Raw genomic sequence first — 16,164 nt, forward strand, 5'->3', positions numbered from 1 at the left:
TATTAATGATGTCGTCCATTTGATTGGTTTTAGGGATTACTAAAATTAGACTTGGAAATCCGCAAATTGTTTTTCAATACCTGTATTGAGCGGATTTAAGACATTACAATAGTAAATTAGCATTTGCAAATCATTCTGTCCCATTAACTCAGAAATTTCTTCAAAATCAGCAATCCATTTTCTTATGGGATAATCGTCTTTTCCGTCGAAGGTTCTTATGCAATTTTCTACGTCTCTAAAAGTTAAATCAAAAGAAGAATCATTCACTCTACCGACCGTCATTCTAACTGATTTTGTTTTCTTTTTCGTCTTTAAAGTCGTCGTCCGCCTACTTTCACTTTCGTCCTCGTATTCATTATCGTCATCCACATTTATTTCATTCAAAAACGATCAAATACGTTCAGTCACGTCGTCATTTGAACCCGAATAATCCAGATCCAATACGTTAAAAACTGCAACTGAGTCCTGAGTTTATGTTTTAGGTCGTTTATCTTATCAGCATATTCCCTGGCGTCTTTATCCCACGAAAAGCCTGAAAAAATCTGCAAGTTCCTTTTTGTTTGTCGCGGTCACCATATGCAATAATATGCAAAGCTCTTCTTCTTTAAGTGGCATCTCCGCGACGAAGGTTGGCAATCATCATGGCTATTCTGACCTTCGAGGCAGCTGCTCTGAACAATTGCCTTGAGCTGCAACCAAACCATTCTCTCAGGTTCTTCAACCAGGAAACGCTTCTTCTTCCTACGCTTCTCCTACCCTCTACTTTTTCTTTAATTATAAGTCTCAAGATATTGTATCTTTTGCCTCTCATCACATATCTGAGATATTGCAATTTCCTTTCTTTTATTGTATTTTTTATTTTCCTTTCTCTGCCTATTCTCCTTAACATTTCTGTAATCAATCTACCCATGGAATCCTTAAGCATCTTCTAAATTTCACACATTTCAAACGAGTTAAGTCGATTTATTGTATTCCGGTTTAATGTCCATGATTCAGCTCCATAGTAGAGTACTCTGTGTACATAGCATTTAATTAGCCTTATTCTGAGGGAAAATGTTAGATCTTTGCTGCATAAAATCTTTTTCATTTTCACGAAGTTGGCACGTGATTTTTCAATTGACTCTTATTTCTGCAGTATATTCATATTAAGACAGAGTTCGTATTCTCCACTATATCTTAATATTTTGTTCTTTATTCTTTTTAAGTGTTTCAAGTTGTCGGCTATTATGACTGTATCGTCGGTATACCTAATATTGTTAAACTTCCGTTCAGTTTTATGCCGACTGTCTCGTTTACCAAAGCTTCTTGTAAGATTTCTTCAGAATAAGCATTAAACAATAACGGCAACAGTATGCAACCTTGCCTGACTCCTCCCCTTATCTTCCCTTCTTCTTCACACTTCTCTTCCAATTTTCACATTTGATCTTTGGCTGTAGTATAATTTTAATATCACTGTTACATCCCTCACATCCACATTCTTGTTTTTGAGTACTTCTATAAGTCGGTCATGTTTTACCTTATCAAATGCCTTGTTGTAGTCTATAAAGCATATATAAAGATCTCGATTAACATCCAAACATCTTTGGGTCAGCACGTTAAAAAAAAATAGTGCCTCTCTTTTGCCCACTCCATTCCAAACTGGAAATCACTAATATCCATCTACAGCCTAGCGTGTATTCTATTATGGATGATTTTAAGTAGGGTTTTTAAGATATGTGATATTAGACTGATCGTTCGATAATCACTACATTCTTTGGCATTTACTTTCTTTGGTAGACAAATAAATGTTGATGTCAGCACTTTACGTGGAATGATTCCTGTGGAATAGATTGTGTTCAGTAGTTGGACTAAAAGATCTATGTTTTTTTCATTGACCAGTTTTAGCAATTCACTTGATATTTCATCTGGACCAGCAGCTTTATTATTTTTCATGGACTTTACTGCATGCATAACTTCTGACTTTGTTATTTCGGGTCCCTCGTCTTTACTCTGATTATCTTCATATATATTTTCCTGTCTCTGGTCATGGAATAATTCCTTTATATATTCTTTCCATCTTCCTAATTTTTGTTCTGTATTCAGTAAAATGTTTCCTTGTTTGTCCATTAGTATGCTTGAGGTTTTTTTTGCTACCCCAGCTAATTCTTTAACTTTGTTATGGAGATTGAAGTTATCATATTTGTTTTGTAAGTCTTCTATTTCTTGGCATTGTTCAGTGAAATAAGTCTCTTTAACTTCTCCTATTTTCCTTCTCATTTAAATATACAGCTATTGATTCTGAGTTATGTTGATATTCTTCTTGCCTTCTTCTGTCCTCAACAAAGCTCTAACAGCTTTATATGCCGAATTTTTAATATTTTGACTAATTTTTTGAAAATCGGTAAGAGTAATTTGTTTAGACTGCATTTTTAAAAATAGATATCAAAATTATTAAAAAAAAGTGCAAGTGGTAAATTAGCGAACGTAATCCTTGAAATGGAAAACCTGCAAATTGATGTTCTAGGTATAAGTGACGTACAGTGGTCAGGTTTAAGTAAACAAATTAGTCCAGTCGAATTAGACGAAAAAAAAAGTCTAACCTTGCATGGCGAGCTCTCCTAAATTTTATTATTCTAACATTTAGGGGGGTCAATATTAGTGTAAATTTAAAATCGTGACTGAATCCAACCGTTGCGTTAACTCGGAAAATATCGACCGCACGAAAACAATTGTAAAAAGAAATTGTAGGAAATCGCACTTGCAACAATTTCAGTCCAGATTTATTGACCAAAAATGGTTGTCCTTTAAAATCAAGATGGCGGCTGACGCAACAGCGGAATTCAGTCGCAATTTTAGATTTACTCTACTATTAACCCCCTCTAAATTTGTAAATATTGTAAGACTACAGCTTATTTTGTTTTGTTTTTTTTTAATAATATTAAAAAGTGATAAACACAGCTTTTTGCCTATAAAAATACCTTATATTCGTGATGTGTTCTTGCCAGGAGATCTAGAGATTCTAGATTGTCTGGCTAACTATTGTGCTAATTCAAGAATACAACAAAAACCAAGACAGGAACTGTGGATAAATTAGACTTTAGTAAATCAAGCAGGAAAACACGGTCTTGACTTAGAAAACTTGATAGTAGCAGACTCTTAACCAATAGCTCCCAACGGAGTGGCCTTCCACATTGTAGCAACCTCAAGAACACCTAGTGTTCGTGATCACCATCAAAGTAAAACAAGAATTAAAAATTCTAAAGTCTTCATGCACGCCTAAATCTGAATACTCTGACGAATTTACTCCATAAGAAATTATTTCAGCAGTCTCAGAAATTAAGTCTGAAAAGGCACCCGGCTACGTTAATATCCATCCAGAATTTTTACTCCACTGTGGCAGATCTTCTAGGAAATGACTGGCTGATTTCTGTACAAATATGTTAAAATCAGAAGAGATCTCCCATTCACTAAAAAAGGCTTCCATTATACACCTATTAAAACCAGGAAAAGCAAATGATCAGCCCGAAAACTACCGACCGATTACACTGCTGAGCTGTGTCTGTAAACTGGTGGGACGCTTAATCTTTAACAGAATTAGTAGAAATAGATTTGAATTGATACCTATTGAGCAAGCAGGGTTCAGACCTAACCACAGCTGCACAGATCAGATACTATCCCTAACAACACACATTAAAGCAAGTTTTCAAAGAAAGCTAAAAACATCTGTTGCTTTCATTAACCTATCAGCTGCGTACGATACTATCTGGAGGCAAGGACTAATCTGCAAACTAATCCGTTTGATTAGGTAACCAAACTCATTGTAAACATGCTCCAACGACAGACCTTTTTAAGTCACAATGGGCAACTTTAAAAGTGTTTGAATGAAGCTCAGCAACGGACTGCCACAGGGATCTATTTTGGCACCCTTACTGTTTAATTACAAGCAAAATTACAAATTGGAGGCCAAGAGGAGACAAACTTAGTAGAGAAAGACTACCTACACGATGGGCTGACGACATCAGGCGTATTAACAAAAATTGGCAACAAAGAGCACAAGAATGGAGGAGGTTAAGGGAGGCCTATGTCCAGAAGTGGACGTGACAAATGAATGCTGCATGATAATGATGATTTGTTAATTTATATATCGCGGATCTACCTGGGGCAACTTCGCAGAAATTTGGCTACGCTGACGACTGGGTCATGGCAACAAGACCTAATAACAAGGATATTACAGAAACAGTACTAACGGATGACCTTGCCTTATGAGAGAATACAGTCGCAAATGAAGGCTACGGCCCAATGCAACAAAAACCGAAGTGTGCTGTTTCCATTTGAATAATGCCCAAGCCAACAAAAAACTCTCCGTTCACTTTGATAACAGACTGCTCACTCATAACCCTACATTCCCACCTACAAGAGACGGCAGCAATACTGAAAACGCGAAATAATATAGTCGAAAAGTTATATGGGGTCCTCAGCCTCCGTACTCAGATCATCCGCTCTCAGACTTCTATACTCGGTGGCTGAAAATGCTTCTCCGGTATTGCTCAATAGCAAGCACATGAAGATTATTGACAATCAATTAAACCAGATAATACGAATGATCTTAGGTACAATTAGAATCACACCGAACTATTGGCTTCCCATTCTGAGTCACATTCACCGCCGAAACTGTGATGAAGTCATTCTCTTCTCATAGAATGTGGAAAAAACGAAGCTAACCATCAACTACCCATCCACCATGTTAAGCTTGCACACCAAATGACCTGTATCGATCAGAAACCGCCAGGCTTTGAATTGACCCGCAATACATGGATAACTCTAAACACAATAAGAATAACCAGCGCTTTATATCGCATTGTCTCAATGATGTTTCTTTATGGTTGGATAATCTCTCGTTTGTGCTTTGTTGTCCTGTTTTAGGTTTTTCACCTCTTCAGGACGTGGTTTGTTTTTCTTTGGTGGGTTGGCTTTTTCGTTGTTTTGGTTCTACTAGTGGATCGCTTTGTGGGTGTGTCTGCGGAGAAGGATTCCGGACAATCAGAGGTGAAAGGGTTGTTGAGCTAAAACGGCCCTTTTCAGAATTTTAATAGTAAAACTATGTTTATAAAATGACTGAATTTACTATGCATACTTCTTCTTCTTTAGGTGCCGTCTTCTTAGCTAAGGTTGGCGATGACCTCTGCAAAGTCTTCCCTATTTTGGGCTTTCCTTATTAAACTTTGAAAGTCTAATCCTGTCCAATCTTTGATCTTGCGCAGCTAGGTCATTTGTCGTCTACCCGGGTCGCGTCTGCCTTCTATTTTCCCTTCTATAATAAGCTGAAGGAAGTTATACCTGTCGTGTCTAAATATGTGTCCAAGATAAGACGTTTTACGCTTCTTGACAATTTCATTGAGTTCACGTTCTCTATTCATACGTCTTAAAACTTTTTTATTTCTAACGCGGTCGGTCCATGGAATTTTCAGCATACGACGAAATACCCACATCTCAAAGCTCTCTAAACGTCAAGCTTCCACGCCGTGTAATAGTACACTATATACATAACACTTTATCATGCGGTATCGTGGGGACAAATCAAGATTACGGGTATTGAGTAACTGTCGCATCTTTAAAGTGTTTCTTACCTGTTCTATTCTACATTTAACCTCTTGTTCTTGGTCTAAGATTTCATGTATCCAACAGCCTAGATACTTAAACTTTTTCACTTGTTCAACTAGATTTTTGTTGACTAGTACGTTTACAACTGGTGTGTGTTTTTTTGAAACTACCATTGTTTTGGTTTTTTTTAAATTCAACTTGAGGCCGTATAGGTCACCTTCTCGCACTACTTTGATTAACAGAATTTGTAGTTCTTCTTCACTGCCAGCAATTAGTACTGTATCATCGGTATACCTGATATTGTTCACGATTTTTCCATTGACTTTTATTCCTTGTTGTGCTTCATCTAGAGCATGTGCAAAGATGTCCTCTGAGTACAAGTTGAATAATAATGGTGATAGTATACAACCTTGTCTAACTCCTCTTTGGATGTGTATGGTTTCAATATCACCCATTTCAGTTCTGACAGAGGCTTTTTGGTTCCAGTAGAGTTCACGTATTGTATTAATGTCGTTTGGATCCAGGTTCTTTTTTTGCAAGCACTATGCATACAATTTAATTAATTAGTAAATGTATATTATGACTCGCGTGAGGGCAACTGTGGCTGTATCCTCTGTAATAGACAGGTATCATTGTGCAATGGGATCGGGAAACCACAGTAAACCGACCCCTCCCTGTCTAGGCAAGCTGGAAGTGTGCATATATTGGTTGTTACGGCGGTAAAATAGAGGAGTTGCCTCCAGGATGCCAATGTATTCATCAGAGAGTTCGTTGCTGGCAAGGCCCAGTAATTTAGTGAGTAAGAAAAGGAGTTTGGATTTAGGTCGTCTTTTGAATACATTGCCGATGGATGAGCAGGTAGTTTTCAGGATATTTTGGGCTCCGAAGTTTTGGCCACGGATGGTTTTGATTGTGTAACTTCTGCTCAAAGAGGAGAGCCTCTCATTGATGGGCTGGATGTTCGACAGTTGATGAATAAGGGCGGAGAGGTAGTTGCGTCGTTTGTTGTTTACTCTATCCCCGTTCCCCGATTCCCCGTTCCAATCCAGCAGTCTTTGTGTGAGGTGACGGTGGATTGAAATATAGAGGAATGTTTTGTAAGTATGTATGAAAGCAGCGGTAGATGTGCTGACAGCTTATATAGATAGAGAGAAGCCCTTCCTCCTGAGTGTGACTGTGGTGCGCAATGACAGACCGTCACATTGTTATGACCCCGAAGGCAAATCCCTGGAGTTTTCGATCAGTTCCTGAATGCGACCCAACATGTTTTACATTATATTAATAATACATTAGTTGTTCGTTTATAATACTCCATGTAACATTTTATATAAATTTTTAATTATGTGTTTTTATTGTATGTCATACGATAAATAAAAATGCCTATAAAAAGTTTGTTATAGATTATAGAGAAAAATGTTTCAAATAAAATTTATAGCAGTTATACATAATTATAGAGAAATTAATGAAATTAAACATATTTCTAATGAAAATTATTCGTTGAAAATCCTCTATAATATTGATTTTATGTCTTTTTATTGTAATATGACCAGAAAGAAAGTTGTGAGGCCGAAAATAAAATTTGGTCTAAAATTTTTAGTTATTTTTGTTTATAACTTTTTTATTTTCAACTTTACGACAAAAAGTAATAAAAATAAATATGTAGACAATTTAATTTACTACAAATAATGTTGGATAAAACATTCTGTAGTGTAGCTAGTTTACGAGAAGCAGTACGAAAACCCTTTGTCCCACTTTTTCCAAGATGGCAGCCGGGGGGTGGCTAAGAGTGGCGACCCCTCAAACTTAAACTTAAGCTTATGCTAATCACCTCTACTCATAAAAAAAAGCGTCCTGTCAAAAATGTAATCCCAATGAAACTTTTTAATGGACTATAATAACATAATTCTCAAATAATTGATGGATTCGACCGTTACTTGATGGAAATTCATTTTATGTAACAATAAAACACTGAAAACTTTGTTTTCAAACTTCCACAAAATTTATTTTAAATTCTTATCACTACAGCTGTTTCGGCTGATTGCCTTTCTCAAGTGAAATGTTTTTGGTATGGGTTTACACTTTATAGTCTCTAATGAAATAGGTTGAGGAGGGGAGAACTATTTGTCTCAAGTTGGTCATTCAGAATTATATCTGTGTTTTTTAATTTGTTGATTTCCATAGATTCTAACAAAGATAGCTTTAGGCCTTTATTTTGAATGTGGAGAATTTTAAATTCGTCATTAAAAGAATGATTATGATCTAGAAGGTGAAGTGCGTATGTAGAATCTGTTTTTCTATTATTGAAAGCCCTTTTATGTTCTGCTATTCGTTTATTAAAATTTCTACCTGTTTGACCAATGTAAGTTTTTGGGCAGTCGCCACATTTAGGTTTGAACACACCACTGTGTAAGTGTTTTTTATGTTGGCTCTTGTTGTTTTTAATATATTTGCCTAGGTTGTTATTTGTTCTGAAAGCTGGTGTTATTCCTTTCTTTTTTATGTGTTTGGCTATTTTTGTTAATATTTTGCCTGTGTATGTAATCGAGCAGAAGGTACTGGGTGTTTTCTCTGGTGGTGGAAATACTAAGTTCAGGGCGTTCTTGTGTAGTTTTTGATTTAATATTTTATTAATTGTTTGTTCGTTGTATCCATTGTTTACTGCTATTTGCTTAATGATATTTAATTCTGTCTCAAAATTGTATTTTAACATAGGAATTGCTGTTAATCTATGTAACATACTATGATAGGCTGCCAATTTATATATATTTCATAAACCTACCCATACTGACACGACTATTCACAATTCATCATCCCATCCCACACAACATAAACTGGCAGCCTATCATAGTATGTTACATAGATTAACAGCAATTCCTATGTCAAAATACAATTTTGAGACAGAATTAAATATCATTAAGCAAATAGCAGTAAACAATGGATACAACGAACAAACAATTAATAAAATATTAAATCAAAAACTACACAAGAAAGCCCTGAACTTAGTATTTCCACCACCAGAGAAAAAACCCAGTACCTTCTGCTTGATTACATACATAGGCAAAATATCAACAAAAATAGCCAAACACATAAAAAAGAAAGGAATAACACCAGCTTTCAGAACAAATAACAACCTAGGCAAATATATTAAAAACAACAAGAGCCAACATAAAAAACACTTACACAGTGGTGTGTACAAACTTAAATGTGGCGACTGCCCAAAAACTTACATTGGTCAAACAGGTAGAAATTTTAATAAACGAATAGCAGAACATAAAAAGACTTTCAATAATAGAAAAACAGATTCTACATACGCACTTCACCTTCTAGATCATAATCATTCTTTTAATGACGAATTTAAAATTCTCCACATTCAAAATAAAGGCCTTAAGCTATCTTTGTTAGAATCTATAGAAATCAACAAATTAAAAAACACAGATATAATTCTGAATGACCAACTTGAGACAAACAGTTCTCCCCTCCTCAACCTATTTCATTAGAGACTATAAAGTGTAAACCCATGCCAAAAACAGATCACTTGAGAAAGGCAATCAGCCGAAACAGCTGTAGTGATAAGAATTTAAAATAAATTTTGTGGAAGTTTGAAAACAAAGTTTTCAGTGTTTTATTGTTACATAATTCTCAGGTAAAACATAGTCTGTGTATTGAAAGCATATGATAACCGCTATACTGATTACTACCAAAGTAATTAAGCAAATACAATACTTACTATTACCAATGATATTAGAAACACATTATGAACATTGTAAAATTGCCGAAATTTTGCACTATCCGCTGAAGCAAACATTAAAGAAAACTGATTAAAGATAAATACATACGCTAGTAATACGAACACAAATAATAATTTATCGGTCAGTCTATTAAATCGCACAATTTCCTTGTGAAGCATCCCCACATATGATTTAATTAGCTTTATTTCTTCTAGATACATATTTTTGTAGCTAGAATTGGTAAAAAAGATATCTTGGGACGATTTTATTAGGTAATCACATCTCTTCGAAAAAATATAGGAAATTTCCCATAAAACTAGAAATACATACACGAATTGGATATGTGTAGTAATGTTGTAGAGGTCTTGAAAACAGCTTTTTATTGAAACGTCAAAAGAAATTCGAAGTCGTAATTTTTGAATAATTATTATGGGTAAGCTAAGAAAAAAAGTCTGAATGCAGTAGGTCAATATATTCTTTCCTCTTCCAGGTCTATCAAGTTCGTTAATGTTGTTTATGAACTTTTCCCATGTACTCCCATATCGTATTTTCCCATACATAGAACATAGATTAAACGAGACAAACAGTATATGGTGGATAATTACAAAACCAATTTTTGTATAATCTATATTGTCAAAAGAAGAAAATCTTGTATAATCTAAAACTTCTAAGTAAAAAGCTATGGTCAATAGTGTTATCCATATTATCAAGCAAAGGACTTTAGAGACCTTGCTTTTGTAGGGAAATGGACCAAAAATGCCTCCGTATCTATAGAGTAGATTTAAACCGAATAGATCTTTCTTGTAATCCATATCAAAGTTAACCGAGACAACTTTACACCAGAAATTTTCATTCACTTCTACATTACATTAAAAAAAAAAGGTTATTAGCTAAAACAGATATCTGAAATAAGTTATTGTGTACAGTGGCGCACCCAGAATTTGTCTTAGGGGGGGGGGTTTTGAAATATTTAGGTTTTAGTTTAATTTAAAGTACTAAAGATAGCGGTGCCAAAGATTCAGGTATCTATTATCCTGCCTACCAACTAAAACCACCCTCTCTTACTTGTGCGCAGTTGACTGTCGCACGTACCGTACTCCGAAAGTGGGGTGGCCACTGTAAGGCTGACGACATTTTTGGAACACTACCTTCTCGTATCTATATCTTATCTATTGTTCTGAAGCTATTTTCTTGTGGCATTTTAAAGTAATCACTATTTTAATGGGAATAAGTCACAATTGAAGGTTAAAATAAGGTTATTGACATTTGACATTAATCCAACTTCTAAATACAATACATTTTGGAGATGGCTATGGCCGTATTCCCGTTCTCCTCCGCCAATCCTACCGGTCCAAGGCTTGCTTCTCCTTCAAACCTCTCGATTCCATCGCTCTTCTAATTCTTTCATTCTATGAGCGTTGAGGTCTACTACTTTTTGTTCTTCCAGGGGGCTTCCATTTGTGAAGTTTTTGAGGCCAACGTTCGTCAGGCATTCTCAATAGATGTCCAAACCATTTTGAACCTCTTCTTTCCATTCTGTCAATGACCGTTTCTGTAGCATTCATGTTATTTCTTATAGATTCGTTGGTCTTCCTTTCCTGCCTTGATGTTCTAGCACTTCTTCTCAAATAATCCATTTCAACTGCCAACAATCTTCTCTTCAGGTCTGCATTAATTGCCCATACTTCAGAGCCATAACAAAGAACTGATTCAACCACGGTTTGCCATATTCTTTTTTTGTTTCTTTTGGAAATGTTGTGATCCCACCATAAGGAGTTCAGACATTCTACAATTTTACGTCCCTGATTAATTCGTGTTTAATTTTGGTTTCTTCAAAGCCGTTCTTAGCAATGAGTGGACCTAAATATTTAAAATTTTCCACTTGTTTGATTTCCACGTCCTCGTCTATCGACACTTTAAACCTTGCATCTGAATCTTGAGCTAGGATGACTTGGTCATACGCAAAGTTCAGGGAGAACAGTACGTCAGTTTCTATGGGGATTCCCATTCCCTGGCAGGGGTTTTTCCAATTTTGGAAGGCTGCCTCAATATATAAATTAAACAGTAAGGGTGACATACTGCATCCTTCTTTTAGTCCTTTAGTTACTTTTATTGGCTCTGATAGTCTATATCCGATTTTTAGGTAAGTAGTGTTATCCCTGTATACTTCTGTGATTATTTCTAAAAGGTATGGACTAATGTCGAGTTGTTGTTAAGCTTGGCACAATTTAAGTCTTGGAACTGTATCATACGCCTTTTCTAGGTCGATAAAGGCTAGATTTACTTCGGTATCAATCGCTATTCTTTTTTCTATTAATTGTTGGAGTATAAACAAATTATCAGTGCAAGATCAAAGATAAAAAATTCAATTCCGACTTATTCCCATTAAAATAGTAATTAGATCTTATCTCTGTCGTTAGCTCGGTTGGTGCTTCTCTTTTTCTTCTTTCTTTTTAATGACTGCTCGGATGTAATTGTGGACACTATTCCATCTCTCCGTATTTCCCGTCATCTTCACGATCATCTCTCTTACAGTCACAGGGTTCATACTCTTTTTTTATACATTCTGTTTCTCTCCACTGTACATCTATTACAATCCAGCATTGTGTGAGCAACAGTGTCAGAATATTCGCAGTATAGGCATTTATCTGTATCTGTCTTTCTGAACCTATGAAGATACGCCCTAAAACAGACAATCTACCCAGTCCCTTAGGCTAGGGATCAGCATCTTTGTCCACTGAGAAACATCTTCCTTGTTGTTCCACTCTTCTTGCCATCTTTCCATTGATCTTTCCCTTTCTTCTTTTTTTTATAGCTGTTCAAATGCTTCCTTCTCCCATAGAGATGTCTCTTTTCTACTGCTAACACATGCAGAGGAACACAATCCGTGATAGTCCACAAGGCCGCCGCAGATACAGTCCTGTAGGCGCATGCTACTCGCAACAGACTCGTTCGGTCTACTTTTTCATAAGCCTTATATTAGGTATCGATATCTAAATATAATGAAAAATATTATAATTATTGTGTATTTATACAATAATACAATAATTAAGTGTTCTACATATTTAAAGTGGTAATTTACATATTCAATCAGCGTTTTGGATTTTTTGTATTATGTGTAAAAGACAAGTTACATTTTCCTACTATTCTTTATATATTGTTTACTTTATATGCCCTGGGGGGGGGGGGTTTAACACCCAAAACCCCCCCCCCCTGGGTGCGCCACAGATTGTGTATTATTAAATTGCTTGCAAAGCTGTTAATGAGAATGTGAAAAGCATTATGTTGTAACGCTAATAATCCAAAACAGTTTATACTTACACATTAATTATTAAAATTATTAAATATTCGTAAATATCCACACATAATTTACACATTATGAAAGTTTTATATTGAATTTTTCGGTTATGTAAATAATGGTAATTATTGTGCCTGTATAGTATTTTTATGGTCATTTTTGACATTCAGAGTTTAGCACAGGGAGTTCCAACTTACAAGGTACTGAGGGCCAAACTAGAAACTTTTGGTCTGGGTGCGGGCCGAACTTTTTTTTTTTTTTTTTTTTTTATTTACGCTGCAACCACAAGGGTTATTAGCGACCTAAAAAATATAATACAGGTAGAAAAAATTACAATAATTGATACAGTTCTGAGTCTTTAAGATAACTTATTGTGTTTTTTAATATTCATGTTTTTTCCTAAGACTTGTGATGGAAGAGACATGAAGTCATCAGTGATATTATTATTCTTTAGAGGAATTATTTACCGATGAGTCGGAATCTTCTTCCGATAATGAAGTTTTCACTGTAGAGAGTAAACCTATGTGTTTGCCAAGTTTTCGTATTAATTTGGTGCTTATGGTTTTCATTCTTTTGTCGATGTAGTATGAATGTAATTCCGTTAGAAACTTTATAAGTACATAAGAGTCTTCTGAGTACAATTTTGTTACGCTGATTATGTCTTTTGATCCTTGTATATTTTCGAATAGATCCACTACTTGATCGAAGCTTAACAATTGCTTTTCCCTTTCTACATATTCTCTAACTGGTTCCAATAATGTTTGGAGATTTGGTATATCATTTCTTAAGTTTTTTGTCATCAGTTTTGGTTTTTTTCTTTAACTGAAGATTAGTTTTTTCAATGTTTTCTTCGGAGGGTGGCGTGATTGCATTTTCTAGGGTTCTTTTTCCGGTTGCTTTGTTCGAAGTTACTTGGGGTTCGTAAGAATTCAAATGTGTATTTTTATTTGGAGGTAAGTGTTGACTTGTTTCGGGTAAGGTTGATTTATGTTTTTGGGTATTAGAGGATGACTCAGACGATGTAGGTGTTGTGATTGTAGTGTTAACTGAAGAAGTGGTCAAATGTATGGATGTATTTTGTAGTGAGCACTGTTGGGTATGGTTTATTGATAAATTTGGGATTGTTACTCTTTGTAATGTGGTTTGAGAAGACGTAGTAAGTGTGGAGGGAGTGGTATTTGAGATTGCGGGAGTATTTTGTAGATTATCTTGTTGAGTATGATTTATTGATGAATTTTGTCTTATTTCTGTTTGCATTGCACTATCATTGTGAGAATGGTTAGAAGGTGAAATATTTGGACAATTAGCTGCCTGGTGTCCAGTTAATTTGCATTTGAAACAATTTTCGTTTTGGGCTATAAATATGCGGTATGATGTTTGTTCCAACTCGATAATAAAAAATTCAGGTAGTACAAAGTTGTCTGGAAAAGGTGAAACGAAAATTTGTCTTCGAAAGCTTAGAATATGACTAAAGGCAGGATTGGTTGCTCCTATCCGTAGATATGATATGTCTGAGAGAGGATTTAAACCTAGTTTTATTAATTCGTCCATTATTATGTTAGAAGGTATGCTTGGACATACATTGGACAGAATTAAGCGGACTGATGGAGTTATTAATTTTCTCGCTTCTAGTATATTTCCATTTACTATTATTTTCTTTGTTTCTGCTATGAATTTATCTACTAGGTTTTTGGATGATAGATATATGCATATTCTACCGTTTGATATACGGGATGCGAAAATTATATTTTTCGGTTCTATATGCTGACTCAATCCTTCAAGATAGTCATTAATTGTACAATTCTCTAGAGTGTTAAACAAAATAGCTTGATCTCTGCTTGGGAATAATATACTACGTGGTTGACTAACTGCTTTTGAGTATGATGCATTTTGTGGTAGCTGATTGGAAGATGATATCTTTTAAATGGATTTTAAAATCCGACTAAAACCGGTGCTGTTTTACAGCTTTCGTTGTGATACCAGTTCATGTAAATTGAATAATACTTATAACTGATTGCAGTTGTTTACTTAAATATATAAATCCAAATAGATGAAAAAAGTATATTTTATCTACTCACGATTCCAATATTCAGTATACAAATCACTTTCACTTTTATACTTAATTACTTTTCTTAAGTTATTAAACCACTATAAAATTAACTTCTTTGCGAGCTATTTTAGATTAGACTCGAACATGATTTTGATTTTAATATAATTCACTATTTACATGTTCAGAACTTAAGAAATAATCGTTTAAATATTTAAATTTTTAAGAGAAACTTTGAAATGCGTCTAAACACTTTTCGGGCCGAACTTTAATAATATGTTATAGTATATTTGAAAAATAAGCTGGAGTAAATTCTCAGAATTCTAATCTTCGAACCCACATCTTCTAACTAAAACGTAATCTTAAAAGAAAAGTTTGCGTTAAATTTATTTGCATATTTAGAACGAAGAAATTAATCCAATCCAATACTGTTAATTGTGAGACATACAGTTAATATAAAATAATAAAATACAATAAATTATATTGAAACGTAAAATACATACACAAAAACTGTAAGTTTTTATAAATCCCTATTAATAATTAATAATATTCTTAATACTTATAATATTGGAAATAAGAATGAAAATTATATTAGCAATAAAAAAGTAAATAAATAAAAATAAACAATGAAGTTGACGGTAATTAGTTCAAATGTAAAATAAACTTCTGAGCTACAGTTTAAAGTTAAGCTTCCTCATATTCTGTTTCAAACGAAGTGTTATCCGATCCGGGATGAATTATTATAGGTTCTATCTTCTTCTTCTTCTCATGGCGCCGTCTCCTTTCGAAGATTGGCGATCCAAATGGCAATTGTAGTTTTGGAAACTGCTGCGCGAAAGATTTCTGCGGATGAGCGGTCGAACCATCTCCTCAGGTCTTTCAGCCACGAGTTCTGGCGTCTTCCTACTGATCTTTTGCCCTGTACTTTTCCTTCCAGTATAACTTGAAGTAATTCGTATCTTTCGCCTCTCAACACATGACCCACGTATTGCATTTTCCTCTCTTTGATTATTCTTAGTAATTCTTTTTGTTTACACATGCGACGAAGTACCTCAACATTAGTAACTCTTTGTACCCATGAAATCCTCAACATTCGTCTGTATATATACATCTCAAAGGCATCTATTCTTTTTTCTATTTCGGAGTCCATTGTCCAACTTTCACAGCCATACAGTAAGACAGAAAAAACGTAACATTTGATCATTCGGATTCTAAGTTGTAGACTAAGGTCTGATCTTGTAAAAAATCGGGATCATCGGTAATGGCTTGTAAAACTTTATCTGAAGTTGGTATTTGTTTGTTAAAAAAAAAAATGAGTGGACCATTCAACGAATTGCATTTTTGAAAAATTCATCCATATTCACTTTCGACAATTTTGGTCTTCCTGTTCTAAGTTCGGGTGGGGTTACACCAGCTGATTTTTCCTCTTTTAAAATGTTACATACAGTTGATTTTGAATATTCCATTACTTTAAACGAAATTTCAACTATACTATACACAGTATTGGAAGG

The sequence above is a fragment of the Diabrotica undecimpunctata genome, chromosome 5, assembly GCF_040954645.1.
Source record: "Diabrotica undecimpunctata isolate CICGRU chromosome 5, icDiaUnde3, whole genome shotgun sequence".
In the NCBI taxonomy this organism is placed as follows: domain Eukaryota; kingdom Metazoa; phylum Arthropoda; class Insecta; order Coleoptera; family Chrysomelidae; genus Diabrotica; species Diabrotica undecimpunctata.